A 17,017-nucleotide genomic window follows, 5' to 3' on the forward strand; every position below is an offset into this window, starting at 1 on the left:
GGTGGGGGAAATGGGGAGTAACTGCTAATGGGCAGAGGGTTTCCTTTTGGGGCAATGAAAATGTTCCAAAATTGATTTTGATAATTGTTGCACAACTCTGAGTATACAAAAAAAAAAAAAAGAGAGAGAGAGAGACCCATTGAATTTTACAGTTTAAATGGGTATGCTTTATGGTATGTACATTTTATATTAATAAAACTATTTAAAAATACAATATGGCTCATATGAAAATTTACCACCAAATTTTTTCCAAGAGAGAGAACAAAAATAGAAAAGAAAATAAGAGTTATGCAGCCAAGAGTTACAAGGAAGAGATAACCACATAAAAGGTACTCTGCCATATCCACCAGCAACCATCCTCCTTTGGTACATCTACCTGAGTAGCGCTTTCTCTACCAGCTCTCAGCACACCAGCTCCAAACACCAAAGTCTGGAAAATAAAATCCTTTACTTCTGGTAGCCATTTTACTAAAAATATGACCTCTGAGACTGAGATCAAGGTATCCAAAAGTGGATAAGTATATTAGGAGGAGGATGCTTGCCAGCCTGTCTTTCTTCCTTTCTGTGCTGTTATTTTCAAATAAATTTTTCATTAAGTGAGAAAACCAGCAAATGTTTAAACTGTAGCTCCCAAGGCACAAACTCATGATTTAATTCTCTCTCTCTCTCTTATTTTTTTTTTTTTTTTTTTTTGTCCATGTACACAGTCATTATGGTAGCTCTTCCACAGGCGCATCAGAAGATATGTATAGTGCCAAGAAGTTACAGTTGAGTTCAAGCAACAGCGAACGAATTCTAGTTGTCAACTATATACAATGGAACCAAATAGGGTATTCCATAGGAAAATGAAAATTTACAGTAGTACCACTGAGGAAGTGAAGTAAAAGCCGCATCTTACCAGAGAGTCCAAAATACCCATATTCCAGCTCTCCGTGAGGACTTCCCGGTCTGCAGTCATGTTGCTGATGTGGAAGCACACCCATGTATCTTTCTAATGAAACAATACTTTTGGACAAAAATTCTAAGTCTCCCACCCTCCATAGTTTGGCAACCAGATGACAGAATATCTCTCCTGTATAATATACATAAAACTCTAGGTTTTCTGGACATTTCAAATATGTTTATTTGATTTTTTTCTTATAATTCTGATTCTGACAATGCAATTTTTCTCTTCTTTGTCTCATTTGTCTTTTTCATGTGAAACTTAAATAAAGCTTTATTTGAAAATTGAGGTGATATTTACCCAAATAAAATGTACACCAGTTTCCTATGCAAACAAAAACAAACCAGATAAACAGAATAGCTAGAAACACAGCCCACTCCAAATAGACACCTCAAATATAAGAGGTAAAGGAAATAGCATGTAAAGTTACTAGCAAGCTAAAATGTTGTATTACATTTCTGAGATGAATGGGATATTCTTTAATGTCTAATTTACAGGGAAGGCAGAGATGGCTATTCTTTTAAATTGTTCCTCCTTCAGCCATCAGACCTTCTCAGTATCTGAGTATAGCTCTTAAAGTCTAGTTTCTGAAAGTCTGCACTGCCTTCCTTTAAGCACCTGGACACAAGCATTTCATTTCTTCTTCTAAACAAAAGCACTATTTCTTTTAATGCTATCCCATTTTGATAGCCCATAGAGTTTTTGGTGTATCCTCATATCATACAATTCTATACAGATCCTAAAGTCACAGTACAAAAGTTCTGACTACAGCCAAGGCTAAGCTACCTACAATTATTTCTACACACTCTCAATGTTTTGCAATAGAAAAGAAAACTCTCTGACCTCTATAATTGTCAGGGGGAAAAAACAAACTCTTATCACTTTTAAGAAGTCAAGGATTTCTAAGGATATTTGGACCTCTTTCAAGGTTTCTTTTCAAAGGATGGGTGGCCCAGTTTTTCCTTTTCTCTCTCTCCCTCTTCTTTTTAAAAATATATTACAAATACTTCACTATCCCCAACCTGCCCCACTCCCACTGTTCAGTAGGTTTCTTCATGGAGCTTTGAAAATGTGTTAAATCTCGGCCCAATTCTCATACCTTTAGCAGACTTGTCTCCTCTACATACATTCAGTGCACTTAGCAAAGATCATATGTGCTATCCATTTTTTTTAGATTAAAATAAACATTTTCTTATCCTTCCTCATATCACTAGTTAGAAGTCATCCCTCCCCACACACACACAAAAAGAAAATTGGCTCTATTATTTGGGTTTATCTTTGTGGTTTCCTTACTGTTTGGTGCTGCCAGAAAGTCAGCAATTTAAGCTTATAGTTTCAACCTCATATTGAGAAGTAAAAAAACACCACTTTGAGTTTTATTAGTGATCACACGGCCTCCGGCTAATTTCTTCCTTCCCAGCAGTTGCCACACCTCTACGAAAAGGGGCAGCTCTATTGACATCTTTCCCTTTGCTTGGATTAATTGTAGCACCTGTCTTTTAGGAGAATTTGTCTTCTAAAGCCTAAGGAGCAATTGAAAGAAATCTAGAAAACACAACCTTCAATTCAACCTCTCTTTATCTCAACACTACTTCCAAAGGTCTGGGGATGAGAGGCTAAACTTCTGCTACAAAGCTAGTCATTGAAAGCTGAGAGGCCACAAAGTCAGATATGATGGCACTCATTGCCCTAGGCTCCATCGCTGGGTGACATATGACAGGTTAGGGAGTAGGCCTAAGCTAAAACAGGGAGCACAGAGAACGCACACGTTCAAACTCGCCCAATGGGTCATTGGGGCACTGAGTATATTTCCATTTTGAAATAGGGTGTTTCTGGAATAGAGTCTTACTTACTTCTGGAAAGTGTATAAATGGTTGCTGCCTCTGTTGTTTAAGAGGGTGGGAGGAGAAGGGGAATGAAAGCCAGATCCAAGTCTGAAAAAAAGCTGGAACTCATCACCTTCTAGCAAATATGTCAGGAAGGAAACACACGCAGTCACTAGCAGTTTCTTTCAAACTATCCTCTATGGGTGGTGTCGCATAGGCCTTCCATAGCTGAAGTGAAGTAAACCACCACTTACAAGAATACTATGTGCCAATATGCTGACAGGAGCCTTAAAAATTATCAACTCCTATTTTCCATACACTTCCATTATGTTTTACAAATGGGGAAAATATAATCTAGAGAATGGAAAGAATTTTGTCTTCTTCAACAGCTATAAGATCCAAAGCAATGTTAACCCAATGGTGAAATGTGTACTACTGGTAGAATGGTGAGATGAATTTAGGTGGTGCTGCAATCAACTACTTTTTAGTAGTTATGCATTTATTTTAATCATCATTTCTACTTCTGATTAATTATTACTTCTAAAATTTTCATAATAAACAGAAATGATAGAGGTAAAACCACGTGTTCTACAAATTCAAAATTGCTATTTACTCTGACAATAACTAGCTGTGTGAGAGTGGGAAAATTCCTTTGTCATTCTGGGCCTCAAGAGACCCTATATCAATGAGATAGTGACAATGCCACCCTCAAATTGTTTGCCAAAGGGTGGTAGGGCAAGAGCCCCATTCTATCCATCCAGTGGGTCAGGCAGTGTTGTGCTGGTACTCAAAAAGGAAATAGAAATGTATGCATGAATGAAGGCTTGAGACCAGATGATCCTGAGATTTGAAGGGTTAGAGGGGACTTTCGGAAGTCAGTCAGTGCAGCCCTCTACATGAGACCTCAGAAAACCAATCCATTTGTGCCAAACCTGCTGTCCCTAAATGGATAAACATGAATGGGCCACTCAGAACAAATAGGACGATTGACCTAGACTTCAAAAGAGCAAGATAAATAAGTACCAACCCAGGGAAGAATTGGTTCCTCCATCTTTCTCTACCTTTCTAGCTCAAAGCCAAATTAACTAAGGTTAAATAATTCATTAAAGGGTATTCAGTTAGGAAAAGATGAAGTCAAATTGTCCCTGTTTGCAGATGACATGATTGTATATTTAGAAAACCCCATTGTCTCAGCCCCAAATCTCCTTAAGCTGATAAGAAACTTCAGCAAAGTCTCAGGATACAAAATCAATGTGCAAAAACCACAAGCATTCTTATACACCAGTAACAGACAAACAGAGAGCCAAATCATGAGTGAACTCCCATTCACAATTGCTTCAAAGAGAATAAAATACCTAGGAATCCAACCTACAATGGATGTGAAGGACCTCTTCAAGGAGAACTACAAACCACTGCTCAACAAAATAAAAGAGGACACAAACAAACAAGAATATTCCATGCTCAAGGATAGGAAGTATCAATATAGTGAGAATGGCCATACTGCCCAAGGTAATTTATAGATTCAAGGCCATCCCCATCAAGCTACCAATGAGTTTCTTCACAGAATTGGAAAAAATTGCTTTAAAGTTCATATGGAACCAAAAAAGAGCCCGCATTGCCAAGACAATCCTAAGCCAAAAGAACAAAGCTGGAGGCATCATGCTACCTGACTTCAAACTATACTACAAGGCTACAGTAACCAAAACAGCATGATACTGGTACCAAAACAGAGATATAGACCAATGGAACAGAACAGAGCTCTCAGAAACAGTACCACATATCTACAACCATCCGATCTTTGACAAACCTGACAAAAACAAGAAATTGGGAAAGGATTTCCTATTTAATAAATGGTGCTGGGAAAACTGGCTAGCCGTATGTAGAAAGCTGAAACTGGATCCCTTCCTTACACCTTATATGAAAATTAATTCAAGATGGATTAGAGACTTAAATGTAAGACCTAAAACCATAAAAACCCGAGAAGAAAACCTAGGCAATACCATTCAGGACATAGGCATGGGCAAGGACTTCACGTCTAAAACACCAAACGCAACGGTAACAAAAGCCAAAACTGGCAAATGGGATCTAATTAAACTAAAGAGCTTCTGTATAGCAAAAGAAACTACCATCAGAGTGAACAGGCAACCTACAGAATGAGACTAAATTTTTGCAATCTGCTCATCTGACAAAGGGCTAATATCAAGAATCTACAAAGAACTCAAACAAATTTACAAGAAAAAAACAAACAACCCCATTAAAAAGTGGGCAAAGGATATGAACAGACACTTCTCAAAATAAGACATTTATGCAGCCAACAGATACATGAAAACATGCTCATCATCACTGGCCATCAGAGAAATGCAAATCAAAACCAAAATGAGATACCATCTCACACCAGTTAGAATGGCAATCATTAAAAAGTCAGGAAACAACAGGTGCTGGAGAGGATGTGGAGAAATAGGAACACTTTTACATTGTTGGTCGGAGTGTAAACTAGTTCAACCATTGTGGAAGATAGTGTGGCAATTCCTCAAGGATCTAGAACTAGAAATCCCATTTGACCCAGCCATCCCATTACTGGGTATATACCCAAAGGATTATAAATCATGCTGCTATAAAGACACATGCACACGTATGTTTACTGCGGCAGTATTCACAATAGCAAAGACTTGGAACCAACCCAAATGTACATCAATGATAGACTGGATTAAGAAAATGTGGCACATATACACCATGGAATACTATGCAGCCATAAAAAAGGATGAGTTCATGTCCTTTGTAGGGACATGGATGCAGCTGGAAACCATCATTCTCAGCAAACTATCGCAAGGACAAAAAAACCAAACACAGCCTGTTCTCACTCACAGGTGGGAATTGAACAATGAGAACACTTGGACACAGGAAGGGGAACATGACACACCAGGGCCTGTTTTGGGGCAGGGGGAAGGGGGAGGGATAGCATTAGGAGACATACCTATTGTAAATGACGAGTTAATGGGTGCAGCGCACCAACATGGCATATGTAACAAACCTGCATGTTGTGCACATGTACCCTAGAACTTAAAGTATAATACAAAAAAAAAAAAAAAAATCCATATGTACTGTCTGAAGGTAGCAGTATTTCAGTCGTCTTTGATTGCTTTTCTTTAACTTGAGCATTGTTAATGGCCCTCTAAAAGTGTAGAGCTTTCATTTGAACGACCTCCAGTTTCTGCTTTGTAGAATGGTTAATCTCAGGGAGCAGAGATTAAGGTTGGTCAGCAGATATCTATACAATCATAAAACGAATATTATAGGGAAACAACTATATGCTGGGCTCAAATTGTCATCTGTCACATTCTAGTGGTAGGACCCTGGCCCAGTTAGTTTATTTCTCTGTGTCTCTTCATCTATAAAATGAAGACAAAGATTCCTACTCACATCATTCGGCTATTGTGAGTATTAAAATGTCAGAACACTTTAGATGTACATAATAACTTTTTGATAAAGCTGGATTGGTCCTGGAAAGGACCAATCTTTAAGCACAACTGAACAACTTAAAAAATGCTGACTTGGATATGTAACTATTTTTGACTACCCATGATATGTTGAACTAGCCAAATACACAGTAGAGTTTCCTACCTGAAAAGAAGCAATCTCAAGGCTTACCCTGCAGTCTAATGATCTACTACTTACAACTCGAAATTTAGCTCTATCATACCAGTAAAACAGAAAAAAACCTGAATTGAAAGTTCATAGAAAATCACTATAAATTTAAGAAGCTGTCTTTTTCCCTTTGTATACTGGAATTTTCAAATCCAATATTATATTGATAAATGAACCAACATCTGAGATCTCCACTTTTTTTAGAGAATATAAAAAGTATCTTTGTTATAATATTTGATGTAATAAGATTTTACCTGATATTCTGATGTAGATTTCTTTTTCAATAATTAAAGGACATTATATAAGGAAGTCACTACACCCCTGAGGTCATAACAGCTGCCACTTAAATATCTGTTGACTAACAAAATTGAACACTGTATGTTGCATGTGCAAAGCATTACTAATTTTTAGCACAGATATATCATCTCAGAAAAGTAGTGACTCCTCTTCAATCCATACTCAGCCTCCTTCCCCAGAAAACGCAGAATCAGAACTGATTAACTCTTTCCTAAACAAAACAGAATGGCCAGAGTTTGCAGGGTTTGCTTCAGAAGACAAGCTCAGAATATTACCCTAACTGAATAAATTTTACTATACGAAAAATCCACCCCATTGTCCTTCTTTTTCTTTTTTCCCTTAAATAAGTGAGAAGTTTGTCATATGCAATCATTTGGTAGCTACTGAGACAGTCTTTATTATTACCATTATACAGATGAGAAAATCAAGGTTTGAAATTATCAAGATTGGCTGCAATGTAGAGCCCACATACAAATGTTTATCTTTTGACTGGAATCCAGCACCACAGACTTCTCTACATTGAAATCAATACAACAAAAGAAAAATTCAATTCAACGGTCTGAATTATAAAATAGGATAGATTCCTCCTCTGTTTTTTTTAAATTTTCATTATTTTACATTCAATAATTCAAACTAAGCCAAAAGATCCTGTTTTATCATAAAACAGACATAATGATTTAATTATTATGTCAATTGTATGTAAATAATATGTCTAAGGTGTTTGTCAATTAAAAAAATTATTTGAATCTCTGAAATATCCCTCTCCTAATCTTATAGAATTAGTTAAAAATATTTATTAAACTTTTGTACTCTTTTTATTGAGCATAATCCAGTTAACTTCTAGATATATATTCCCTTAGCAGAGTACTATATTAATTTCCAACACCTAGACAACTTACATGTTTCTACTGAACCTAGTCTTTTATTAGTGAGCACTTCCTTCTCAGGAACTACCATAATTACAAAGGAACTGTATGTACTTTTAAGCAGTCTGCATACACACTGGACAACTGACATCACAGACTGACATCAGAAAAATCATGGTTGTCCCCATTAAGCACCACAGATACACTGGGAATGGGAGCAGAGCTGGCATAAAGACCACCCTGCCCATATCAGTGGATCAGTGTGTGTGATGTTTGCAGTGACACTTAACAAGCTCTCTATAATATCATGCAAAGAAACAAGTATAATAAATGAGTGAGCCACATGTGGAATTTCCTTCTTGCTATGGCAGAACAAGACCAGAAAATAATATAATCAAACAAAGAAAGAGTACCAAAAGAACAGAAGTTTTAAATAGAGGTGGTAACCTTCCATCAGAAAGAAAGGGAGAGCTGGTCTCTTCCTCATCCCTACCCCTCCCCTTACTGCCTTCCTTATATGGTCACAGCAGCCCAGGACAAGGAAAGATCTGGTCCTGCTAAGCTTCTCTCTATGACCGTCACCTCTCCATTTCCTGTGCACCCCATCCTGAGCCCCTGGCTGACTCCATTCAAATGAGGAATATGCCCATCTCTCTGTTATTTTTCATTCTCCTTTTTGTCTGTACTCCATGTGTTCTAAGTCACCTTCAGAGCTCTTTGTCTCTAAGATGTCATTTGTAGTAACTCTTCAACAAGCCAAACAAAATCAGAAAAGTAACACCTTCTAACCCAGTAATGAACATCACAAATAAGACTTTGCAGTACAAATAAATGCTTTCTCCACCATCAATACACTGAGTTTTAAAAAGCACATAGCTCTTATGCAGTCCGTACCTTTCAAATTTACTTCACTGAAATCATGAAATTAATATGAAAAGATTTATCATCTAACCGCTCATTTCTCAAGGATTCTCTACACACAACTGTCCTGTTAATAAAGACACACTGTGTATAATTTTTAACTGACTCTTTTGACATCCTACATGAATAAATTATGCACACCTACGTACCAACACACTTTTAAGTACCAAAGCATCTGGCAAGCCAGAAGATAACCAAGCAAGTAAAAAACGAGATATGAGTTATTTCACAAAACAATCTGGTAGATTCCTTAGAGAGCAGGTGAGCTTTTTATGAACTCAGTGGGTGCATATGCACAGACATGTAGCCAACAACACAGACACAGATAGAAGCCAATATACATAGACAGCTACACAGAAGTATCTGGTCATATAGAAGCAGAAAGATACATGAATGGGTGCACATACAATGAAATGCACACACAGGGACAAAAACAGGGACAGCCAACACAATTGACTGCAAACATAGACAGTTCTGCTTCTCAAAGACAGAGTTGGATATGCTCACTCATACATGCACAAAAATGATAAGGAGGTCAATTCTAGTGGATATATACAAAAAACTAAAACATGCACAAAAAACATAAGGAGGCCAATTCTAGTCGATATATACAAAAACATAAGATAAAAACTGCAAAGGCCCAGAACTGCAAGAGAGGGATATATGCCCAGAGAAATACGAATAAAGATAAGTAGGCAGATACATTAGAACATATACACACAGAGACACATGGAGATGGGGACAATCGGGGCTATGACATAAACGGAAATAGTCACCCCAAAACAGTCTTGCTTAGACACACAAATTAAGATGAAAACAGACATAGAAATCCACACACCGACAGAAAGAATCCACACACCGACAGAAAGAAACAGCTGTAAATACAGACACAGTGACACAGTGGCCTGGAGTGAGAGATATCCACATAGACAGAGACATGTGCAAACTCAGGGGAAAGAAACGCAAGAAGGCATAGAGACACAAAGACGGAAGAACTGGTAAAAAGAGACAGAGGCACACTGACTTAGCAAGACACTTGATTACACAGAGATACGAGCACAAAAGAGAAGACACGTTCCCACTAGCAGAGCACACAGAGTAAGACACTGTTTCTGGATCTCTGTGTGTCACAACTGCTCAGAAGTGAACTCACAGTAACAGACACACATACCCTGGTACACAATCACACACAAACATCAAACCACAACACACATGCAAAAACCCACAGTTGTTCCTTGCACAAAGGCTGAAAACTGGAAGACACCATGTATGTTGCTTACTGTCTCTAGGGGTCTTGCAGGTAGGCCAATATGCATGAAAAAGGCAACCTTGTCATAGCGAAATAAGTGCTTTTTGCATGTTAATAATAATGAATTGCTCAACCCCATACACACACACACACACACACACACACACACAATCCCCCACCCACACTGTAGTCTGCCCCAAATTAGTCAACATGCTAAGATATTCAAGCAAGCTGGTCTAGATGCCTAATAGATAATGTCATGGCTGCATAATATTAGGTCACAGTCCAAACCTTACAACACTCACTACCCTAGAAAATGAGTTCTAAGTTTTCAGCTGAAGAACCTCCCACCTGTGAAGCCAGAGTATCATGGGAAAAAGTGATAGGCAATGTCAGGAGCACTCTGCATTCATTTCCCTGGTTCCCTGTACAAAGTCTGGTACAAAGCCAGCCTCCAGCAGCTTCAGGCAGGCATTTGCATAGGCAAGAAGATGGAGCAGATGACCTCCGAGGAATCCCTCTCTGCTTGCAGCACCTACTGGAGAAGAGAGCAACTTGGCAAATCAGAGCTGATAAAACATTCTGCAATGCACAGTGGGTCGGGAAGAGGGGGGATGGGGCAGATAAGCAAACTAACATACCTTCCTGATGCCAATTACTGCCTTGTTAATTGCCAAAATTCAAATGTGATTTAAATAATAACAATAGTGTGAAAATATTACATATAGAGATCACACTGCCTCTGAATGCCAGGCCTCTAGGAAAAAACCAAGGGGAGGAGCTGGTACATATTCCTACTTTAATTGGAGTTGGTACCTCAGAACCCACTGTCCCCAGAGTGTAGTAGAAAGAGTCAAAATCACTGAGATCAAAGAACGCCCTAGCTGGAAAGGGCATTTAGTTCTGACCTGGGAGCAGAAGCCCTCAACTTCCAATCTGAATGTGCCAGAAACGTGTTTGTGCTTGTGAACTTGGTCTAATCCGCTTTTCTATCTGGGTTTCAGTTGCCCAATCCATACAAAAGGGAACTGACCTCTAGAATTCTCTCTAAATTATGACTACTTCTGATTCTTTGGCATAAACTTGCCCTCTTTCAACCCACTGTTTTGAACTCATGTCTAGCGAATAAGCACAATTAGTCCTCAGAAATGGAAAGAAGAGTAATGCTTTTCACCAAGTTGACAAATGCCTGCCATATACAAAGAAGGAAAATAGACGCCCAGACACAGACGTGCCTACTTGAAACGAGTTTCCAATGTTAAGTTTGAATAAATAAGGGGCTTTGTGGTATGGGAGGGAGATTTGGAGGGGCTACTCTGCCTGTCATCTGCTGACCCCTGAATGCATTACCCTCTTTTCACACTTGCTCAGTGCAGAAGCAGGCCACTGCCCTCAGCCCCCAGTTACTACAATTGCTAAGTGGCTGGTATAGGGGCAAAACCCATCCCTTACACCACACATGCACAGGCTTTAGAAAAAACAGGAGAAGGTTTTATCCCTGAAGTATAGGATTTAGTATGTGATAAAACAGCTACACTTTAAATCTATAAGCCCTTTCTGAATTTACAAAATACTTCTAGACTTAATGTTTCATCCATATAATTAGAATTTATCTTCCAATCTGCTGATAAGGAAACTCTGATTCAGAACTGTTGACTTGCCCAAAATTATACAGATAGTAACCCACAAAGTCTGGACACAAACCCTGGTATTTTATGCATAGGTCTGATGTTCTTTCAAGTACTTTAGTCTTCTTCACTCATGGTCTTCTTGGGGGACATTGAACCTCTCTTCCTACTTCACTCCAGCTAGAGGGGGAAAAAAAAAAAAAACTCTGGCATGAACTCAGGGCTGAAAAGAACCCATGTCTATCTCCCACCTCCATCTCTGCACAGAGACTAGGGAAACAGGAGGAGGTGTGGCATTTGGCTAAAGGACTCTTGGAAACCAGGAAGGGAGGAAAGCCTTTCCTCATCACCCTCCATTACTGTTAGTCCTCAGGGAACATTGTGGGTAAGTTTATGAAGCTAAGGGAATAAAAAAGAGAAGACATGTTGCCCAGGAAATTCACATCCCAAACTCATTTTTCCTGAATTAGCTGTGACTTTGATTATCCATATTACAGTTAACTAAGGCACTTAAGAGCCTGGATTAAGACTCTGGGTCCCAGTACACAGAAAGGCTGTAAAACCTTTTCAGAAGATTATTAGGAACACGCTAGAGAAGAGTTACGTTGAAGGGAGGCAAGAGGCTTTGGCTGATGGAGGGTACATTTAACGGCCTCTCTGAAAAATAAAGCTGAAGTGGTGTGGAATAGTGAAAACAGCAGTGAGGCCAGGAAACGAAAAAAAATTGAACAATCAAAATTCAAGTCCCAAACTACCAAGTTACTTACTATGTGATCTTGAACAAGTCATTAAAGTCTCTGAAATTCAGTTTCTTACCTATAAAGTGGAACTAATAAGAGCTACCTAGGATCAAAGTAAAGATTAAACAAGAAAACAGAGAGACAACATCTAACATTGCACCTGTCACTGACAGGCAAATGCTCAAAAAGAGTAATACTTGACCAGAAAGAGTTAACCTATGACAAGAAGGAGCCTTAAGTGGTAGGTTTTCAAAGCAAGTGGAATGATGATGCTCCAAGTCTGCTGACTATTTACTTGGAAAAAATCTAAAATCAACTCTTAAACAACAATCTTTGTCACTCCCATACTGCACCCAAATACATAACCAGAAAGTTGGGACTCACCAGGACCATCTAAGGCCCCCCATAGATCCTACTTAGCAATCTCGCAGCCCCATCCATCATCACACACTCAAACTTCACACACACAAATACACACACAGAGGCTGAAACATTTCACTTCTGTTCTTAGTAAGACAAGATTAGATTAAAATGCAATTTCTCACAACGCTTCATTTTCATGTACCCAAAATAAAAGACTTCTCATTTTTAGGATGGCCATACTCACTGAGGAATATAACTTGAGATTTTTCTAATGGCATTTCATAAGTTGCTATTCATATGTTTACTACTGAGATGTCAGTCCCCAGTCTGTGATATTTTAGAGTCATGAGATGGTGTCGTATTTCTCTTTGTAGCCTCAGAATCCAGCACAGCATTTGATAGAAAGTTGGTACTCAGGAAATGTATTGATGAATAAAATAATTAATTAGTGAATTCATGAACGAAATGTTCATTTAACTAAACTGATAATGCTAAAAATGAAAAAAAGTTCCACAACTGATAAAACAAATCTTCAACCGAAAGTTGGAATAATGTTCCCAAATGACATATATACTCATTCATTCATTATATAGCAACTCTGAGCTGTGAACTTGAAAAAACGTGGACCTACCATCAAAAATTAATGGTCCGGGGCCGGGAGCAGTGGTTCCACGCACTTTGGAAGGCCAGTGGGGGTGGATCACTTGAGACCAAGAATTCAGGACCAGCCTGGGCAACATGACAAAACCACATCTCTACTAAAAAGACAAAAATTTGCCAGGCATTGTGGCGTATGTCTGTAATCCCAGCTACTCAGGAGGCTGAGGCATGAGAATCACTTGAACTCAGGAGGCAGAGGTTGCAGTGAGACGAGACCTTGCCACTGCACTCCAGCCTGAGTGAGACTCTGTCCTCCCCACCCCCCAAAAAACTAATCAAATCCTAGTTCTGTTGCTTATTGTCTGAGTTACCTTGGAATGTCCTTTAATTTCCTCCAGTCTCGTTTTACTCATCTGTGAACCAAGGATTTGATCCCTGTTGTGCCTACCTCCAAGTTGATTTTGAAGAGTAAAAAAGATAATGTGTCTGAAAGTACTTGGTAGACTTTCAAGCGATTTATACATCCTAGGAATTGTAATAACTTAGTCTCAAACATGCTCAATGGTTCCACTCCCATTTTCCAGTCCTCCACCATTTCTCTTACCAACTAACTATAACAAAGCCAGCCTCTAAGTCCTCTGAAAACCATTGATAAACAAAATGCATGAGGGAAAGGAAAACAGAGAACTAGGTCTCCTGCCAGCTCAAGCAACTTTTAGCTTATCTGATTTCTTATAGATCCTGGGCATGGCTGCCTGAATAAGTCAGTGTTGCCACCACTAATAAAATATCTTAATACCAATCTTTTGAAGTCATCCAGAAAGCATCCTTCATGGATCCACTGTGATTTCCCTTCCTAGAAGTGGTTTCAGCAAAGTAAGGGTCTGTGAGGATGGTTTTGACAGCAAGAAGATGGCACAGTGAAAGTGGAGTGGGAGTCTGTGCCACTGTGGGAAGACAGTCTGAGGTGCTAGAGATGGGAAAAGTAGATGAAGGAAAATGGCAGTGGGCAAAGAGAAGGATAGTTGTCTCAAACAAGAAAGAAGATTGGGCTCTGTGGAACAGGGTTCAAAAAGGCCAGGACCAAAGAGAAGCTCCAGGTTTTGCCAACTTTTAGGACAAAATCTATCAGATTTACAGGTTGAAAACTAGGGGGAAAATTGACTCTAAGGAAACCCCAATGTGTACCTATAGTTAACAGTTGCTAACTGCTAATTTCTCCTTTAATAAATTTAGAACTGCAATTAAGAATAAAGTAGAAAAAATTATTTCACTTTCTAGCAACTGTCATATGCCATGGTAACAATGCATGTGACCAGAAACTGAAAAGAAAAGAATGAAATGAACCCATCAACCTGACACTTCCATGCTACTCTCAGCTACCAATGCAGGGGCATTACAATTTCGGACAGCAGACACACTGGTACAACTGCTCCTTCCCTCTCACCCTTACTCTATTATACACTGAGGAGTTCAAAGTTGATAGAATAAGAAGCCTTAGTAGATGCTCTCCAGAGTTGTGGGAGATGGAAGTGGATCACCTTGTTTGTTTCCATGGGAGAAAGCCAAACAGATTTCACCTCTCAACTTACTCCCCCATAGACTGGGGTATAGTCCTTGCCTCTTACGATCTGCCAGCCTGCTCTTAAATGACTCAGCAGATCTTTAAATACACCCAAGCAAAGAGCTGCTCTGAGACACAACTTGCTGTTAAAAAAAAAAAATGTTTTAATCTGTTTGGGGTGTTGAGAGGAAGATCCTTTGTTAACATTAGGTTCCCAAGCAAATTCAGTACTGCTGTGACTCTTTCTCTCTCTCTCTATGCTAAGAGGCTTGTTTTTGTTCTGCTGCCTGCCATTTGCCAGCTGTGTGGATCACAAGGATGAGGAGGGAGATCATTCCAGGCCATGGAAGGAGTCAAGAAAATTCCTGCCCAGTAATTTTGTTGGGGGAAGGGTACCAATTTGTGCAATGGAGTGACTGGTTTAAATGTAGGGGCCCCAAACTCAAAGAGGTCCCATAATTTGCGTTGAGTCATTCTGTTTCTTGTGGAAGACCAGGACCTCTGGCCAAGAAGAGGAATCTTCTTACTCTCCCTCTCTCCTCAAACTAGCTCAGTCTCACACTTTGAAGCAAACATCAACCAATAAGAGATTTTAGCTGGGCTGAGGGAAGTAACTTAATAACTTGCATTACCGAAGCAAATCATGCTCCCCTGTTATCTGCAATGACCTCACGCTTACATTCCAGCCAAAGCATTTTGGAGACTCAAAGCTTTGTGGAAGGGGAAGCCAGGCAGCAGTGGCCTGGGGAAAAGTCCATGTATGTCAGCCAGAGTCTAGCATTTTCCCAAGCTCTGTTTGTCTGGACTACTACTACTACTAATAATAATAGGTACAATTTATGAAGCTTTTACTATGCACCAGGCCCTGGGCTAGATGTTTTACATTTATTATCTCACTTATCTTCACAAAAACCCAACAAAGGAAGCATTAGTATCTTCATTTTAGAAATAAAGAAACTAAGGCCGGGCGCGGTGGCTCAAACCTGTAATCCCAGCACTTTGGGAGGCCGAGACGGGCGGATCACGAGGTCAGGAGATCGAGACCATCCTGGCTAACACGGTGAAACCCCGTCTCTATTAAGAAATACAAAAAACTAGCCGGGCGAGGTGGCGGGCGCCTGTAGTCCCAGCTACTCGGGAGGCTGAGGCCGGAGAATGGCGTGAACCCGGGAGGCGGAGCTTGCAGTGAGCTGAGATCCGGCCACTGCACTCCAGCCTGGGCGACAGAGCAAGACTCCGTCTCAAAAAAAAAAAAAAAAAAAAAAAAGAAATAAAGAAACTAAAACTCAAGAGAGGTGAAGTGGCCCAGAACTGGAAGCTAGTAAGACCCAGAGGCAGTACTGAAAACAAAATCTATCAGATGCCAAAGCCTATTCCTGAACATCAGTCAACATATTACATTTTGACTCTTACCCCAGCTTGTTTCCCAAAGGCCCTTCAGTCTCTCTGTTATGTATTTAAAATCCTTAACTACACAAAGTATGCCTCAAATCATCCAAATGGGCATTTTGGAGTCATCCATAGGCTTTTAAATTGTTAGAAAGTGACTGTAAAAATAATCTATGAGTCCAAATCTTTGTCCTATACATGGTTCCCAAAGGGTCCAGACTCTTCTTAAATGTCTTCAGTGAATGTGAATTTACTATTTATGTAATTCAGTCAATAGACAGACAGAAATGGTGTGATGAATAAGAAGAAGGGAACCAATATTTCAGCACCTACTAAGTGTAATGCCCTTTATCCTAGTTGTTTTATTTCATTCTTACAATAACTCTGTAAGGAGAGTGTTCTACAGATAATGAAGATCTAGAGGCTCAGAGGGGTTATATTACTGACCTGAAGTCATCCAACTATGTTACATGGCTGTGCTAGAATTGAAAGTCAGGTCTGATCCTATTGTGGTGCTGCTTGTACATTTCTTTAGCCCCTCCTATACGAGGAGTGAAAGCCCTTGGAGTAAGCAAGGGACTCAAGATTTGCTTAGGTCTCTGATCTGACAGGGATGACATACTCGAATGACTAGAAGAGTCAAGCAGGTAACTTAAATGAATAAAGTGGGTCACTGGTGCCTGGGCAAACTGCAAAGTGCATGGCCCATCCAGAGGATCAGCTGCTTTTCACCTGCAGCTGGTCATTACCATGTAAGAATGAAAGTTCTGTATTGTTAGATCTTCATTCCCTACGGTGGAAATCTGAATTTTGAAGTAAAATGTTAGCAAGTAATTCAATACACACACACACACACACACACACACACACCATATAGAACAAACAAAACTCATATGGTCCATGTTAACAACTTCTGATGAAGGATGAAAGAAGCCATTCTAAGAAAACATCTTTCAGGCTGGTCTCGTTGATTCACGCCTGTAATC

General features: G+C 39.5%; 1 protein-coding gene across 2 annotated transcripts in view; it reads right to left on the reverse strand.

Annotated features, from left to right (window-relative positions):
- Nucleotides 1–17,017, reverse strand: part of AR (androgen receptor) — a 164,983-nt gene that overhangs the window by 130,304 nt on the left and 17,662 nt on the right. The gene's annotated exons all lie outside the window — the stretch shown is intronic.

This window comes from Papio anubis, chromosome X (assembly GCF_008728515.1).
Source record: "Papio anubis isolate 15944 chromosome X, Panubis1.0, whole genome shotgun sequence".
Classification (NCBI taxonomy): Eukaryota; Metazoa; Chordata; class Mammalia; order Primates; family Cercopithecidae; genus Papio; species Papio anubis.